This window comes from Myotis yumanensis, unplaced genomic scaffold (assembly GCF_028538775.1).
Source record: "Myotis yumanensis isolate MYYU_CA2020_CCGP unplaced genomic scaffold, mMyoYum1.0.hap1 SCAF_4, whole genome shotgun sequence".
NCBI lineage: Eukaryota > Metazoa > Chordata > Mammalia > Chiroptera > Vespertilionidae > Myotis > Myotis yumanensis.
In genome coordinates this window covers 110,190,909-110,209,251 of record NW_027223755.1, presented here as the reverse complement: position 1 = coordinate 110,209,251, position 18,343 = coordinate 110,190,909, and the positions used below count along the sequence as shown (strand labels likewise).

The following is an 18,343-nucleotide window of genomic DNA, read 5'->3' as shown; positions in this document are numbered from 1 at the left end:
TTATGAACATCCATATACATAGGTGGGATATGTTTCTTGTTCAGTGCTGCATAGTATTTCATTGAGTAACCATTTCACATTTTATTATCCTATATAATAAAAGCCTAATATGCAAATTGTCCCCTCGACTGGGAGTTCTGCAGGGAGTTCGACCACTTGCTATGATGTGCACTGACCACCAGGGGGTGGCACAGAACATGGTGGGTGTTGGTGACACGGCACTGGCAGCGGGCAGCAATGGAAATGCTGCAGGCCCCGATGGGCCCCAGTGAGAGCGGGACCGGGGCAGGACGGTGGAGCAGGCAAGTGGGTGGTGTCAGGCCAAGACAGGTGCAAGCCACTGGTCACCTGGCGGGGGCTGGTCGCCCTGCCGATCCAATCACCCCACCACCGCCTGGCTCCCAGGAACTGAGGGAGCCAGGCGGGGGCCCGATTAAATCGCAGGGCAACCAGCAGCAGCGGTGGGGGGCGGGGCAATCAGTGGGGGGATACATCCCTGCAGGCGGTGACCAGTGGCAGCAGTGGGGGGCAGGCAGCCAGGGGAAGGGAGGGAGTACCCGCCGGCAGCCGGCAGCTGCTAAGGACCCTACCAATGCACGAATTTCATGCACTGGGCCTCTTGTTCTCTACTAAAAATAATGACAATTAACTTCTTTTTACTTGTAGAGGTTTATACATTTACTAGCGGCCCGGTACACGAATTTGTGCACAGGTGGGATCCCTCTGGATGGCCTGCAGTGATTGGGCCAAAACCCGCAGTCCAACGCCACCTGCAGTTCCTACCTACCGCTCCTGCTCATCTCGGCCCCACTGTGCCTGCCACCGGCTCGCGCCCAATCAGTCCGACTGGGACAGGCTGGTGCTGCCATAGCAGCACTCGCCAGCCATGAGCCCTGTGTCTGGTGCCCTCCTGAGGGGAGTGGCCTGCGGGATCAGGCCAAAACTGGTTCTCTGACATCCCTCAAGGAGTCCAGATTGTGAGAGGGCTCAGGCTAGGCTGAGGGACCCCACCGGTGCAAGATTGGGGCCAGGGCGGGACTGTGGGAGGGCTCCAGGGCATGTCCAGCCCTGTCTTGACCTGTCCTAATTGGCCGGACCCCAGCAGCAAGCTAACCTACTGGTTGGAGCATCTACCCCCCAGTGGTCAGTGCACATCATAGCAACTGGTCAACTAGTCAACTGTCTGCCCCCTGGGGGTCAGTGCAAGTCATAGGGAGAGGTTGAGCGGCCTTAGCATATCATTAGCATATTACGCTTTGATTGGTTGAACAGCTGACTGGTCACCGGATGATCGAACACTTAGCATATTAGGCTTTTATTATAGACTAGAGGCCCAGCGGGTAGGGTCCCCAGGCCTAGCCTGCAATCAGGGCCTGCTCCTGTCTGCTCGCCAGTCCCCAGTCCCGCCCTGCTGCCACCCACCCCAGTTCCCCGTGGTTCCCTGTTCGCCATCCGGTGATCGGTGATCGGAGCCTGCGGGCCCGTGGGGAGGGACCGAGAGGTGGTCAATGCACTTCATAGCAACTGGTCAAGCGACCACTATGCCATTATGGTCACTGGGCTTTTATTATATAGGATGATGATAGTGTCAAATAGTGACTGATGTTCTCCAGCAGGGCCCAGCCTCCCACAGGCTCCGTGTCTGTGTGGTAGGCAGACAGACCCAATGACACCCCCAATGCCAGGCCTGTCGACACATTAAGGGGAACTAAGATTGCAGGTGGAAGTCAGGTTGGTTATCCCTTAACCTAGACATGGAGAAATGATCTGGGTTATCTGGGTAAGCCAAACGCAATCAGAGGGTCTTTATAAGTGGAAGAGGGAGGCCGAAGAGAGAGGAGCAGAGAGAGAGGAGCAGGGAGACGGCAGGTGAGAAGGACTTGACCCAACATTGCTCGCTCTTAAGGTGGAAGAAGGGGCCACAAGCCAGGGAGTGCAGGCAGGATCCACAGCTGGGAGGGCGAGGAGCAGGGCCTCGGGAGGAGCACGGCGCTTCCTCCTACTTCTTGGTTCTGGGGTGTCAGCCTTCTGGTCTCCGGAACAGGAGATAGTAAATGTGGGTGAAGCCAGTACGTTGTGGTCCTTTGTTACAGCAACAGTGAGAAGGAGTCTCAATGGCAGGATGGAGAAGGCCGGCAGCTGGGGTTTCCCTGCACAAGGGACATGAAAACCCACGTGTGACAGATACTGGCAAGAAAGTGGCTGAAAGGACCGTTGGGACCTTGAGCTGAAGAAGCTAACAAAGGGAAGGGAGAAGTGAGACAGAGGGGAGGGGGGCCGGCAGCAGGGACTGAGGCGGGGCTCTGGAGGGCCCAGGGCTGAGTTCCTAACACAGAGGTGGGGCTTTGGGGATGACAGGGTCTGAGAGTGACTTGGAGGGGTGGCTGAGGCAGAGGGAAGGAGGTCACGGGAAAGCAGCGGTGAGCCAACTCAGGGGTGGGGGGAGACACGGGGACACTTCTCGGGAGTCAGCTGCAGGCGCCGGTTCCGAGGCACCCGCCTGCCTGCCGACCAGGCTGTGCGGGCTGGGCTGGGCTGTGCGTGACGGCGCGGTCCGGTCGCACAGGGGTGCGCCTCCAGGGCTCGCCGGGGGTTGGAGCGCTGCAGGCGGCTGTGATGAGCCTCAGGGGACTGTGGGACCGGGTCTCTGGGGACGCGCGGGGGAGGGTCTTTGTGTGCATCGCTGTGGCACGCGTGGGTGTCCGGCTGCGGAGGCAGAATGGATGTGTGCGCTGCGCGTACGAGGCGGGTGTGGGGTGTTCGTGGATGTGGCGTGCGGGACGGAGCTTAATGGGAGGGAGGGAGGGGAAAGAGGGCCGGCGGGAGGCGGCCGGGAGGCGGGCCGGTGCCGGTGGCCGGGCCTGGGCGCCGCCAAGCTCCGCCCGCGGGCGCTCCCGGCTTCCCCGCCCCGCGCCTGCCCTGCGCCCGTCCCGGCGCTCCGGCCCCACTCCGCCGCCGCCAGCCGCCAGCCGCCAGCCGCCGCGAGGCCGACAGGTAGGACGGCCCCCCCACCCCACGCCCCCCGCGCCCTCCGCGGTCCCGGCCGCAGTTTCTCAGCCGGGGCGCCGGGGCACTGGGGACCCCGCCTCGGGGCAGGGTAGCCCTGCGGGCTGAGACGAGCCCCGCGAGTGCGCGGCGCGGGGCGCGTGGTTCAGGAGGGTGACCAGGCGACACCGGGGCACGGGCCGGGCGCGGCGGAGCGCGGATGTGTGGGGTGAAGCGCGGATGTGTGGGGTGAAGCGCGGGTGTGTGGGGTGAAGCGCGGATGTGTGGGGTGAAGCGCGGGTGTGTGGGGTGAAGCGCGGGTGTGTGGAGTGAAGCGCGGGTGTGTGGAGTGAAGCGCGGATGTGTGGGGTGAAGCGCGGGTGTGTGGGGTGAAGCGCGGATGTGTGGGGGTGAGCGGCTCCCCTTCTTGGCCGCGGTCTCGGGGAGCGCTGCGCGGCGGAGGGCGGAGGGCGGAGGGCGGAGGGGCAGAGCCGCGGGACCCCACTGCCCAGCTTTGAACCGGGAAGCCCCCGAGCCCGCCGGCGAGCCGCTGGGAGCGGGTGTGCTCTCCGGGTGCCCGGGAGGGCTGGGCGGAGGCGGGGTCTGTTGCAGGGGTGGGCAAACTTTTTGACTCGAGGGCCACAATGGGTTCTTAAACTGGACGGGAGGGCCGGAACAAAAGCATGGATGGAGTGTTTGTGTGAATAATATAAATTCAAAGTAAATATCATTACATAAAAGGGTACGGTCTTTTTCTTTTTTTAGTTTTATTCATTTCAAACGGGCTGGATCCGGCCTGCGGGCCGTAGTTTGCCCACGGCTGGTTCAGAGCGTCACATCGCTGTGACTTGGGGGCCTGGGAGAAGTTGGGAACAGAGGGTGCGCGCAGCGTGGAGCGGGGACCTTCCCCTGTGGCGCAGCGGGAAACTGAGGCACGGAGAAGTGCAGGGGAGACGCAGAACTTCTGCCGTCCGTGGGAAGCCTCGCAGCACCCCACTCCATCCCTGCCAAGGAGCCCTCAGGTGAGGGGGGGTGTGAAGGCGCCCCCAGACCTAGGCATCCTGTGTCCCAGCCTTCCCACCGACTGAGTCCACGAGGAATGCCTGGGTCCAACCTCCTCCTTTATCTGTAACCTGCCCCCCCCCCCCCGCCGCCCCCCTGCCCCCGAGGGGAACAGCTCCAGGACTTGGTGTGTGAGCTGCGCGGTGTGTGGGCGGCCGTGCCATCACCCACAGCACTTGGCGACTGTTCTTCCCCGTCGTACCCGCAAGCACTTCCTTGAGAGGGTCCGTGCTGCGCCAATCTGGCTTATTTATCTCAACCTGCAGAGGCTTCCACCTGCTATGTGTCCTGGTGGCCGTTTAGGTCACAGAAATGGAGGGACTGGTTTTTATTTTTATTTCAGCCTTTTGTATAAATGATACCTCTGGGTTGAATAAGAGTTCTTTGCTCTTTGTCCTAAACTAACTTCACAGGATCTGAATTTGGGGTTCAAAGTCTCCTCATCTCATTGCACACACACACATGTATGCACACGTGCATAACACATGCATGTGTGTGCACCTGGCCTATGCACATACGCATGCACATGTTCATACATGTGTGCACTGCACATGCACAGGTGCACATATGTACACCTGTCAAGCTGTGGACAAGGACACCCCTCCAGCTGTGGCCCCTGCTGAGCCCAAAGACCTGAGACAGCCAGGCCACAAGCTCTGCCTGTCCAGGCCCCAGTGGGCAGTCCCCATAGGGGTGGGTTCAGGGCTTCTCCTTAGAGGCTCCCCGTGTCACCCCCACTCCCCAAGGGCAGACAGAGGAGTTGAGCACCGTGGCCACAGACAGGAATGTCCAGGGTCCTGCTGGTGTACCCAGACCTACCGGTCCAGGCTGTGAGGAGAGCCTGATGCCCTGGAGTGGGTGCCAGGGCATCAGACATGGGCTGGCATGACAGCCGGGGGAGAAAAGCTGCAATCGGAGATGCTTGGATCACAATCCCAGCCCCGCCCCGCCCCTCCCCAGCTGGGGCAATTCCCTTCCCTGCCTCAGCCCCAGCTTTCTCATCTGTGACGCGGGTGACCCAGGAGGGTGACCTGGCGACACCGGGGCACGGACCCAGGCGACACCTGGGTCATGACGCCTGGTCAGCCCTAGCTTTCTCATCTGTGACACGGGTGGCGACATAGGAACTGTGGAGGGGTCTGTGGGAGGAAGAAACGCGGAGTGCAGAGCACTGTGGGCACTCAGCGAGCAGGAAACCTCGGCCTGGGCAGGGCCGGCCCAGAGATGGCCCTGGGGTGGTGACGCGCAGACCCAGCATGCGGGGCCTTGTCCACACCGGGCAGGCAGGGAATCCTGAGTGCTGAGTGGCCCTGAGGGTGAGGATTGGCTTGTGGAGAGCCCAGCCTGGCTCCGTGCAGTCCAGAAGCATCAGGGCACCTACCGTAGGTCCGCGCTGAGCGAGGCTGCAGAGACGCAGCCGGGGTCCCGCCTGTGAGATGCAGGAAATGGTAGCCGTCTCAAAGGAGACCTGTGGGGAGCTTTTATGAGGCCTATGCTCCTTTAAAAACTTTTGCTTACTCCCAAGATTTTAAAAAGTAGGAGATGTCACATAAAACTCCATGTTTCTGGATCCTCTTGAAAAAAGAGAATCAGAAAAGCTGACAACTCCAGGCCCCACATGTGGCTTCCCCCTTGGATGGGCAGGCGCCCTCCAGGGTGCCCTCGTCCCCACGGGCCCACCCCTCATTCCTAAAGAGCAGCACAGTGTGAAAGTCAGCACCCAGACCACCGCCAGCTCTGCACCCAGACCACCGCCAGCTCTGCACCCCAGCTCTGGCACACAGTTGTATGGTCTCAGGCAAATTACTTAGCATTTTTGTGACTCCGTTTCCTTATATGTAAAATATGGGTAATAAGTAGCATGTCTCAAGGGGTTATTGTAGGCATTATGTAAGTCAGCAACCCAACCCTCTGAGAGGGTGCCCGGTGCATGGGCCGCGCTCAGTGCGGACCTGGTGCTAATAATGGCAGTGCCGGCTGCCTGATCATGTGGACTCCAAATTGTGCTCCACATAAAATGCTGTGGAAACACAAGTAAAGGAAGAAAGAAGGGAGGGAGGGAAAGTGACACTTTGAGCTCCTTCTTCAAATCGGAGGCTGCAATCCTCGGTCTTTTTCTGCCCAAGGACAGGAAGAGGACATTTCAAGGAAAGCTACAAAGAGGAGGGGACTTCTAAAGTGGGTTTTGAATGGTGAATATGAGTTTCTGTGGAGCAGTAGAGTGAAAATGGCATTTGCACCCAGAAATAACAAGCTTTACAAAGGCCTGGAGGCGTGGCCAGGCGACGCGTGTTTAGGGGTGCCAAGCAGCCCAGTGCAGTGGTGAGGTAAGGTACCCAGTGTGTCGGGAGAGGCAGGAAGACGTGTCTGGGCAGACAGAGAGGGGCTGAAATCATGATGGGCTTCTGGCAGGAAAAAGGATGCACAGCCGGCCGGCGACGCTCAGTGGTTGAGCGTTGACCTATGAATCAGGAGGACACGGTTGGATTCCGGTCAAGGGCACATGCCTGGGTTTTGGGCTCAATTCCCAGTGTGGAGCATGCAGGAGGCAGCCGATTGATGATTCTCATCATTGATGTTTCTCTCTCCCTCACCCTCTCCCTTCCTCTCTGAAATAAAAAAGGGGGTGCACATTTCTTGTGCACTTATTGTGTGCAGGTGCTCATAATCACCACCCCGTGTCCTCAGATGCCCCTGGGAATCGGGTTTTGTGATCCCCAATTTCGAGTTAGACGAAGGCTCAGGGAGGGTGAGTGGCTTGCCCAAGAGCCCACACAGTGGGTCAGTGGCAGAGCTGTGTGATTCTAAGGCTGGGCCCCTCTCTGAGCCTCCGTTTTCTCAGTGTAAAGTGGAGACAGGGCCAGTGGAACCGCCTGAGAGGTTGGCTGTGAGCACCAGATGCGCGAATGACGTGCACAGCCAAGCTCAGCCCCTGGACGTAGTGGTCGCTGTGGTGATTTTGACTGGAATGAGGCCCCTCAGCCTCTCACACCTCTGCCCGGCCTCAGACGGGGGAGGGGCAGGGGTCTCTGAGGGTGGCCCCTGGGTCAGCAGCCTCAGCTTCCGTCAGCTGTCACCCTGAGCTTGTTAGACATGCAGGTCGCAGAGGCGTGGGGGTGGGCCCAGCAACCTGCCCCGGGACCTGCCCTCCAGGCGGGTCTCGTGCTCCCTGACATTGTAGTCACTGGCCTAGAGGACTTCACGTGCGATCTCTGGCCCGCATCCACCTCCCTAGAAGGGCGGGTGGATGGGAGAATTCTGTGCTCAGCCAAGCCCCCTGCTCCGGAGGCTGCACAGGACCGGTTCGTACAGACGGAAGGTCGCGGGGGCTCCTCCTCCTGCAGCCCCCATTCGCCCATCTTGAGATTTCTGAGGACTCATCGCCCCGCAAAAAGCTTGTTATTAGGGGCTGTCCAGCTGGGGCTTTGGGGCAGCCTCTTCTCCCCTGACTCCCATGAGGATGCGTGTCCAGGCTAGTCCTGGGCAGGGGGTGCGCCCGTGGCTCTGGACTGAGGACACTGAGGAGGTCCCGGGTCAAGTGCGAGGAGGCGCGTCCGGCTGGGACAGTCGCAGCTGCCAGAAGACCTCCGGGGAGAAGCCGGCCCCTCAGAGCTGTCGGGAGCGAGGAGCTGCACAGCCCCACGGGGACGTGCATGGTCAAAGTCGCTAGTCTGCCGACATGAAAATTAATGTTTTCTGCACCACCAAAACCAAAAGCACCATAAACCCAGGCACATCAAACGGATCCAAATATTTGCCTCTCTTACGACAAAGAGCCAATGCCATGGGTAAAGAGCTCTGGCAAAGACCAGCCACCCCATCCGAAAGAGAAGAAGAAGAGAGTAAAGGGTAGGATTTGGCTGTTCACTTAGAAAGAAGACAAACTGAGTACAAACGGATGAAAACAAGAAACGCTCAGAACCACCTGGAACTGTCTCCCGCCGCCCGGGCACAGGCGGCCGTGCGGGGAAGCCAGGCTCCAGCCCTGCGGCGGGAGCACCAACCCGGCAACCTCGAGGCGTCCTCGGGACACTGCCCTTCCACCTCCAGGGCTGAGCGCAGCGTGCCAGGACCAGGTGGCACGTATGTAAGAGCAAGCAATGACACGCTTCCACACGTCCACCAGAAGAACCGGCACCGTGGGCACAGCCACATGGGAGAAGGAGACTCGGCCCCTTGCAGGAGAGCAACGGTTCTGAAGAACAGATGTGAAATCCTCTCCCAGCTGTGCTGTGTGTGTGTGTGTGTTGTGTGTGTGGAAAAGGGCCTCCACAGGCATGTATAATGTATACATTTATGTGTGCACATTAGAAGCTGGGGGACAGCCTGGAAGCTGCTGAGAGTGGTTGCCTTTGGGGAGGGAAGTTACTGATCTGAAGTGACAAGGAGGGCTGCTTTCACCGCATGCAATTGGGTGCTCTTTCAGTATTTTTCATCCACACGTTTATTATGTTACAGCTACATCATCTAGCCACACTCATCCTCTTTTGCTTTATTCAAGACAATCATAAAGTTAGAGATAAGATCACCACCCAGATTACATATTATGTTTTCAAAAATGAACTAAATTTTTTAAAAGGAAGGCACAAAAGAACAAATATTTTGTGATGCCACTTACATGAGGGACCTAGACGAGGCAGATTCAGAGAAACGGTGGAATAGAGGTGACCAGGGGCTGGGGAAGGGGGCACCGGGGGCTCGTGTTTAATGGGTGCGGCGTTTCATTGTGTCGGGGAAGATGAAGTTCTGGAGATGGGTGGCGGTGATGGTTGCACAACAGTGTGAATGCGCTCAGTACCACTGAAAAGTACACTTAAAATGGTTTAAGTGGAAAATGCTATGTTGTATATTTTGCCACAATGGAAACATTCAGGGATGATTTTTTTAAAAAAAGAGAAAGTAGGGGCTGTGATATCAGATTGTCTGGTCTGGTCGTGGGCCCTGCCACTTCCCAGCTGTGTGTACTTTTGAGCAAGTGTGCGCCCTTCTCTAAGCCTGTATTCCCACTGCAGGCGGGGCTGGGAGAGACGCCTGGCGCACGGGATCCTGCAAGGACTGTCACTTGGTCCATGCGAAGCCCTGCTCTGCGTCCTGGGATTGTTCTAAGAGTCGGGATTAGGGGAGGAGGGAGGCTGGAATAGCCACAGGACCAAATATTAAGACCAGCAGATTCAGGTGAGGCAGGTGTCAAGGGAGTTTGTAAATGCATCATCTGTATTTTTATATCACTTTGTATCTGCAAAATTAAAACACTATGTGTTTCCATAATGTAAATTACAAAATGTAGTGTCAGACAAAAATTTCTTGGCTGTTGGGAATACACAAAAGGTGTGGCAATTCTTAACCTGGAGCCTGCTATCCTACAGGGCGATTGAATCCTGGCTGTCACTTAGCTGTGTGACCGCAGGCAAATTACTTAACCTCTCTGTGCTTGTGTTTTTTTTTAATCTGTAAACTCGAGGTGATACAAATTCTCGCCTCATTAGGGGTGTTATAAATGTGTCAAGTGCTTAGAACAGTGCCTGGCACACGGCAAGTTCTGAATAAATGTTTGTTAAATTAACTTGAAATAAGCCTGAAAGTCTTAGCAATTGTGTTTTTTAAAAAAGGAATTTCTTTTTTACCGTAAGGAAAACAAGACATAGTCATGGAGCCGAGCTGAACCTGGAGGCGTTCCCTGGGGAGGTGGTTTGGGGAGGCTGAAGTAAGGTAAGGGGTGCCCGGCTGATAGGGGCAGTAAGAGATGGAGGCTCTGAGGGGTTCGTGGGCTTGTGAGTCATATTGTTATAACTCACACAGTTATAATAATAGAATGTGAATTCAGCCCCCACTTCCCCCGCCTCCCCTGTGCCTCCCTAACTGAGGGTTTGGAGGCTGGGGCCTCGCGGGCCCTGAATTGCAGACCCCCAGGACATTCAGGCAGCCTCACTTGCTCCTGATGGTCAGGGACTCACGCCCCAGCCGAGGTCTGGAAGGAGGGCTACGGTCCCTCCTCCAGGAGCTGCGTCTGATCTGCTCCATCAGGGTCTGAGCAGGGGCTGGGCTGCAACCGCCCCAAACAAGCTCCTCTCGCCCCAAGTTGATTCCTGAAATTCTGCTGTGGCTCTCCCACCTCTGGCTGAGGACTTGGTTGATTTTCCTGGCTGAGAGCGCCACCACCGGCTTAGGAGGGATCACCTTTCTCCGAGGTTTGCTTGGGAGTGAGAATTTGGAGGGAGGTTTCGGGGAAGCTGGTCAGTGAGAGAGGCCCCGGGAACCTTCAGGGCCTGAGGCTGTGGACCTGAACTTCCCTTGAAGGACTGTTTAGACATTGAGGGGGGGAGGGGTGAAATGTTTAGAAGTGTGCCTGGCACAGGGCCCGTGCTCCTTAATGGAAGAAGGGGCCATTTACTGGGCCAGGGGGTCCCTGGGGAAACAAGTCTGGTCCCCAAAGAACTACTGCCAAGGTGAGGGGTTTTATTAGTAATCCCCAGATTCCGTAATTTTCCTCGACAGGCGGTTTGGGAGTCAGACAGGTTGGAGTTGGAGCTCAGCTCTGTGTGACTGACAGGGACGCTGAACCTCTGAGCCCCAACTGTGGACTGGGGACAGTGCTGGTCCCTCCCTCGGGGGCCTGGTGAGGTATCAGCAAGCTCAGGGCACAGCACCTGAGCTCCTGGCCGCAGGTAACTCACCCCCAGTCCCTGGCCCCCCTCCTCACTGCTCTGATTAACTGCGGAATGTTCTTGCCCGCTGGGGGAAGGATGAGGGTGGGGCGTGGGAGGGAGCCCGGGCTGGAAAGACACCATCACCTCCACCTGTAGAGTTCAGGGGGAGTTGAAAGATTGCAGTCAGGGCCTGGCGTGTGTCCGGGGCGATGATGGTCAGGCAAGTGGAGAGCGCACTGGTTTGCACCTTGCTGCCTGTTGGAGCAGAAGCCCGTCCAACCCCTCCGACACCAGATGACAGATGACACCCTGGCCAGGGGATGACTGGGCATTAAGCACAGAACCTGGAGGGGCCTGGGCACACTCCCCAGCAGTAGGGTTACTTAGGGAGTTTCCCGGAGGCTGCGGCTCCAGTTCCCAGGAAGGGAAACTGCTAGAGGCGGACCCTTCTGCTGAGCTCACTGCTGCACTCTGCAGCCCCACCACCTCCTGACAACGCTGAGCGAATCTTTGTTGTATGAGTGAGTGAGTGAATGAATGAATGAATGATGGATGGATGGATGGATGGATGAGTGCCAGCAGTGGGCTGGGCGCTGAGACAAGTGGTGAGCCAGCCCCAGCTCTCAGCGCCCACCCTGAGACCCACTCTCCACCCCGTTCCACTCCTGAACGCCCACTGGGCCCCCAGGGGTCCCGGCCTGAGGTGGGGAGCTGTGTCCTGTTGAACCTTGGGGTCAGTTGGCTACACTGAAGGCCTCTCGCTGCCACCGCGCCTTCCTTCGAGGAGGTGTGGCCACTGCCTGCTGCTTTGTTTGCTCACACACAGCGATGCGTGGCCTCGGTTTCTCTCAGCGTCCGATACAGCTCAGCAAATAAATGCTGACGGGCCGCGGCTTTCTCCTTCACAGTAATAATAACAATAATAACCATCAGCGGCCGTTTACGTTTAGGCGCCTGGCAGGCAGATGGGCTATTTCATGGGATTCTTCCTGCAATCGGGAAGGTTGGCTACAAACACCCTCCCCAGCTCACATGCGGAGAAAGCGCGCTCTCCCCGAGTCTGTCTCCCTCCGACAGTTCCGTGGAACAGCTGCGCATTGTCTGCATTCTTCGGATGAGAGCCGGGCTCAGCGAGGGTAAGCAGCTTGCCCCGGGCACACGTTCTAACCCACGCAGTCCGACCCGGGCCCACTCTGCTCCCGCCACTCATTGCGGGGGTCATCTGAAAGGGGACCGCGAGAGGAGTGGGGAGTTTCGCTCCGTGACAGGGCTCTCGGAGGCCTGGGCTCCCCTGTAAGGTGCCAGCAGGTCACTCCCTCAGATGTGCCAAGTCGCTGTGTAGGTGAAGACCCTAATCGTACAGGACAGGACAGAGCCCAGCTTGCATATGGCTGTGGGCAGAGCCCCTCACCTTCCGAGATCAGATTCCCAGCCTCCACATCTCCCTAAGGCTGGGAGCGGGCCGTCCACAGAGCCTGGGTCCGAGGCTGGGGCCCGTTGCTGCGGTCCAAGGCTGGGGCCAAGGCTGGGGCTGAGGCTGGATCTGAGGCTGGGGCCAAGGTTGGGGCCGAGGCTGGGGCCGAGGCTGGCAGGAAATGGAGACTTAGCCGAAAGCAGGAGGAGTCAAAGGAGAAAAACACCACCCTTTCCTTTCCTTGTCTCTGATCCACACTTTCACTCCGTGTTTAAACAGGAAGGTTTATTTAACAAACTCCAAGGCAGTGGAACCCCCTCTGGAGGCCTAGGGCACTGGGAGCCCAGCTGAGCCAATACTAATGGAGTCCTTACTATAGAACGGGCATGGTGATCAATGCTTTGCATGAGTGATCTCATTTAATCTGCACAATAACCCTATCAAGTAGGTACATGATCAGCATCATCATCACCATCATCACCTCCACCACCATCATCATCTTCACCACCATCACCACCATCACCTTCATCACACTCACCATCACCATCATCACCACCACCACCATCATCACCACCACCACCATCACCATCACCACCACCACCATCATCACCACCATCACCATCATCACCACCACCACCATCATCACCACCATCACCATCATCACCACCACCACCATCACCACCACCACCATCATCACCACCATCACCATCACCACCACCACCACCATCACCATTATCACCACCACCATCATCACCATTATCACCATCACCATCATCACTGCCATCCCATCATCATCTTCACCTCCATCACCACCATCACCTTCATCACACTCACCATCACCATCATCACCACCACCACCATCATCATCTTCACCACCATCATCACCATCACCTTCATCACCATCACCATCACCACCTTCACCACCATCATCACCATTATCACCATCACCATCATCACTGCCATCCCATCATCCCCATCATCCCCAGCAGCAATATCATGGACACCCACGTGATTTCCCAGACCCAAGGTCCAACCAGCAGATGGAAAAACAGACCCAGAAAACATGGCCCTGCCATCTGCTAAGAGTTTGGGCTCTAAAGTCTGAAAGACCCAAATTTGACTCTGTTGTGGCACTTTCTAGCTGTGTGACTTTGGGCAAGTGACATAACTTCTCTGAACCTCAGAGCCCTTGTCTGTAAAATGGGGCTGATCACAGTTCCTGCCTCAGAGGGTGGTGATGAGGGTCACGTGAGCAGGTGCATATAAAGCACTGGGCCTGGCTCAAACCGTAAAAGCAGAACAAACACAAGGGAGCAGTCTGGCAAGGGGAGCGGCAGTGAAGGGGAGCGCTCGGGTGTTTGGTTGGGCGCTGCCGGCAGCTCTGAATATCCAGGGGCAGGTGCTGCGCAGCCAGCATGAGCACAGCACTGAGGGCCAGCGCAGAGCGCCTGGCAGCAGGACTGGGGAGACCACTCAAGGGCCCTTCTTTCTTCCTAAGAGGCCAGGGTGCGGAGGGATGAGAAGGGCGGCTCTCGCCGGAACAGGGCTAAGAACTCAGAGCCGGAGCTGTGATCCGCCCGGTTTGGGGGGGCCGGGGAGCGGGGTCCTTTTCCGCTGGACGGAGGAGGTTCCAGCAAGAGCCAGCCGCTCCCCGATCCTGACCCAAAGGGCCCCAGAAGCTGCCAGCGCCGACCTCCCCCATCCCCGGTGCCATTTCCTTCCGGCCGTCCCCCTCTCAATGATGTGCTTCTGAATTGCAGTACGGTCAGTCCTAGCCACCTCCAGCCCCCAGGGCTGCCACCAACAGCTGTGCAGCTGTGTGCTCCACGGCTCCAGGGTGGTGTTCACGCAGAATACATGTGAATGATGTGAATGATGCCCCCCAGGCTTGTGCCGTGCGGGGCAGCTCTGCGAGCCCCTCCGGCAGAGGGTACAGAATCTATCTTGGGTGCCCAGGTCTGGCTGCAGTTCAAGGCCGATGAGCAGGGTCTGGATGCCACTCCAGACGCAGCGAGGCTCTCTGCCCCAGGCTTGTCCTTGAGAAGGTGGTGCCTGGGCGTTGAGGCGACCGGGGATGGGGATGGGGATGGATTACAGATTGTCCTTTTTTTTTTTTTTTTTCACTTTGATTTTTAACTCTTTATTATGGAAAATTTTGAAAACATAAAAGTAGAACAGTGTAATGAAACCCCTTACCCATGTAGCGCTTACTCATGTCAACACTTATCAGCATACGACTAACTCCGTTTCATGTAACCCCCATTCATTCCCCTCCCCATCCCCATTGCATTATTTTTTTTTTTTTTTTTTTTTTGCCCACAACAGTTAACAGTAATCAGATTTATTTGGTTAATATTGAGGTTACCTAACTATTGTTGCATAAGATATTGTTGATTTTTTTTTTAAATCTTTATTGTTCAGATTATTACATTTGTTCCTCTTTTTTCCCCCCATAACTCCCCTCCTTCCAGCTCCCACCCCACCCTCCACCCTCACTCCCCACCCACTGTGTTCATCCATAGGTGCATGATTTTTGTCCAGTCACTTCCCGCATCTCCCACACCCCTTTTCCCCCCAAGAATAGTTAGTCCATTCCCTTTCTATGTCCCTGATTCTATTATAATCACCAGTTCATTCTGTACATCAGGTTATTTATTCACTTGATTCTTAGATTCATTTGTTGATAGATGCATATTTGTTGTTCATAATTTGTATCTTTACCTTTTTCTTCTTCTTCCTCTTCTTAAAGGATACCTTTCAGCATTTCATATAATACTGGTTTGGCGGTGATGAACTCCTTTAGCTTTTCCTTATCTGTGAAGCTCTTTATCTGACCTTCAATTCTGAATGATAGCTTTGCTGGATAAAGTAATCTTGGTTGTAGGTTCTTGGTATTCAGCACTTTGAATATTTCTTGCCATTCCCTTCTGGCCTGCAAAGTTTCTGTTGAGAAATCAGCTGACAGTCGTATGGGTATTCCCTTGTAGGTAATTGAGCCTCTTTCTCTTGCTGCTTTTAAGATTTTCTCTTTGTCTTTTGCTCTTGGCATTTTAATGATGATGTGTCTTGGTGTGGTCCTCTTTGGATTCCTTTTGTTTGGGGTTCTCTGCGCTTCTTGAACCTGTAAGTCCATTTCTTTCTCCAGGTGGGGGAAGTTTTCTGCCATTATTTCTTCAAATAGGTTTTCAATATCTTGCTGTCTCTCATCTTCTGGCACTCCAATAATTCTGATATTAGACCGCTTAAAGCTGTCCCAGAGGCTCCTTACACTATCTTCACACTTTCGGATTCTTTTTTCATTTTGCTTTTCCAATTGGGTGTTTTTTGTCGAATCTTTGGTTTGATTCTTGAGCTCCTCTGGTCTGCCATTGGGTATAATATTCTTTATTTCAGTCCGTGTATGCTTACTTTCTAATTTCTTTATCGTAGCATCGAGGGTCTCATTAGTTTTCGTGAGGCTCTGCACAAATCCATGGCAAGCCCTCAAAATTGCGATTCTCAGCTCCACATCCCCCATTTCTGTCATGCTCCCCTGTCTCCGCATCTTCCACGCTTTCCTGGTGCTCCCCCCCCCGTGGTCTCCGTGCGCAGTCCTGTTCCAGCCAAGCCCCAATTGTTGTAGTTAACACTAGAGGGACTCGACCACCAGGCCGACCGGCTGTAGGAATCAGCTGTGCCGAAAACGTCTGTCTTCTGGGGAGGCGCTAATCCAGCCTTTGCCTGAGGCGATCGGCAAATGGCTGTGCGCAGGGCTTGGGCGGGCGGGATCAACAGGGCGGGGGGAGGGAGCAGCTATGGCCGCTCTCAGTCCGTCCCCAGGGGTTCTGCCTCTCTGTCCCAGCAACCGCTGCAAACCTCAGAGGGGCCGTAGCCAGACAGTCCCGCTTCTCCCGTTTGAGTCTGGGTCCCTAGAGACTCGCCCGGATCTGTAGCCCAGAGTCTGAGACTCACTCCTGATTGAAAACGACAACCGCGCCCTCAGCCGCCAGCCCGCTTTGCGCGCGCACCACCTCACCACCGCACCGCCGTGCCTTTAAATTTTCCACACTGCGTCTCCGCTGAGCGTCGGAATTCTGTTGTTTTTGCTTCCAGTTGAAGAGTCTCTCCTCAGCCAGCCTTCCTGTGGTTCTGGTTGATGTCCGTTTCGACCCTTAGCTGCACTTTCGAAGTGGCTGTTTACGGCGGCAATCTCCGGTGCTCACCTATGCCGCCATCTTCGATCTCTTCCAGATTGTCCTTGACATAGATTATTGAGAGACAATATGGCAACGTGGTTATCAGAGCAGATCCTGGAGTCAGACAGACGTGGGTTCAATTCTGCTCGACTGTGCGGCTGGGCAGATCACCTAACCTCGCTGTGCCTGGTTTTCTCGTCTAAAACATGGGTATTTAATAATGCACGCGGGTGTATCCCAATCCTCCCTCCCTGGCGAGTGCCCGTGAGAAGTAACAGTGATGCAGGTATAGCTCTAAGCGTAGTGTCCGCCACCTAGTTACACGGTCACTGCACGGTAAGGGTCAGTGACATCACCAGGTGGGGCGGTGGGGCTCAGAGTGGCCCATTGGAAGGCGGCTCCCTGAAATCCCGCCAGGGCACCGAATGATTGGGGGCCCACACTGAAGTCTTTGGCCCAGAGCCAGATCAAGCCAACACCTGATCAGGACTTGTTAACATGGCTTTCCATAATCAGGTGCTTCTAAAGTCCCGGAGACTGTGCAGGGGAGGTGGTGCGGGCAAACGCCAGGAAAATAACTGCAGTGCAGGCGTCCAGCCCCCGGTTCATTCCCAGAGGTCAGCAGCCGACAGCCCCAAGGCCAAGTTCAGTCCACCACCTGTTTTTGTGCAGCCTGTGAGCTAAGAATGTTTTTCCATGTTTGGTAAAAAAAAAAAAAAAAAAAAAAGAGGAAAATAATATTTCATGATACATGCAAATGACATGAAGTTCAAAATTCAGTGTTATGGAAACACAACCACGCTCCATCACTTGATATTAGCTATGGCTGCTTTTGAACGGCTGTGGCAGCATGCAGCTGCCACCAAGACCATGAGGCCCACATTCTAAACCGTCCCTGCTCGGCCCTTCACTGAAGGGTTTGCTGACCTGCTCCAGCCGTGGCGCCAGGCCAGGCTGCTTGGGGGACCGGGGGCTTTGGAAAGCTTGATGCTCAGGTGATGCCCAGACCAAGTCAGTCAGACTGTCCGGGGTGGAGCCAGGGCCACTGTGCCGCTGAGTTTGGGAACCCCTGTCCCAGTCCCTACTGTGCGCCTCCTGCCACACCTGGGAGGGCTGTCCCACGCTCAGCAAGCTTGCCAGAGTTTAGGCGCCTTTTCTGCCCCGGCCTGTGGGCAGGGTTGCCAGCTGGCCCCATGGGTCTTATTTCCAAGTGGCAGTGGCCGCTGGACCTGCCGTGGCTTCATTCTTTAGCATCACCTGCTAAAAGCCCTGAAAGCATTTGAGTTTGAGGGCCCTGACTTCATGGTAAGGAAGTCTAGCCCAGCACATCTCAAGCTCTAACACGCACACACGTCCGCGCTGTCTAGGTTCCGATTCAGGAGGTCGAGCTGCTAGACGATGCGACCTGGTGAGCTGGTGCCTGGTAGTGAGGCTGTCGGCCTGGGTTCTCAAACTTGCGTGCGGCCCAGAGTCTCCTGGGGGCTGTGAAAACGCAGTTTCTGATTCCGGAGGCCTGGGGGGACTGAGGACTAGCCTTTCAGCAAGCCCCCCGGTGCCACCACTGCAGCCAGGCGCTGAGAAGCTCGGCTCTAGGCTGGGCAGCCTGCGCTTCACCCTCCGCCTCACACCTGGGGTGGGGACGGCGAGAGCCCCCCACAGCGGGGTCTTTATTCCCTCCGGCCTCACATGCCCAGGTAGCTGTTGCCGAGGGAATCAGGGCTTTCTTGGCTTCTTGGTGTCAACTGTCTCTCTGTCCAGGTCCAAGCAGCTTCCTCACTCTCAGAGCCACAGTTTACAGACAAAGCGCAGCTGTCCTGCCAGGCGTCGCATAGCTCTGCCCCACTCCGGCAGGTTCTGATCCCTGCGTCCTCCCACAGAGGCGTCCTCCGGGGAGGGCTCCCCTTAGATACCACAGGGGCCCGGCTCCAGCAGATCTGAGCCAGACATGGGGTGTTGGCGGACCCAGGCCGGCAGCCACAGCCTGGAGGGGAGAGGGCGCCCCCTGAAGGAAGAGAGCTCGCGCTGGGCTGCGGGAACTCTGGCGGGGCCTCGCGGGGTCA

The 18,343-nt window shown here is 56.3% G+C and overlaps 1 protein-coding gene across 2 annotated transcripts in view; it reads left to right on the top strand.

Annotated features, from left to right (window-relative positions):
* The first annotated feature begins 2,977 nt into the window (after positions 1 to 2,977).
* The window catches only part of SCNN1B (sodium channel epithelial 1 subunit beta), a 54,138-nt gene continuing 38,772 nt past the window's right edge, over positions 2,978 to 18,343 (top strand). Inside the window, exon 1 of one of the 2 annotated variants that reach the window (XM_070413681.1) lies at positions 2,978 to 2,994. The gene's annotated coding sequence lies outside the window, so the exon portion shown is untranslated. Of the gene's footprint in view, positions 2,995 to 9,677; positions 9,757 to 18,343 lie in introns of those variants that run through there. The other variant, XM_070413680.1, reaches the window with a different exon arrangement.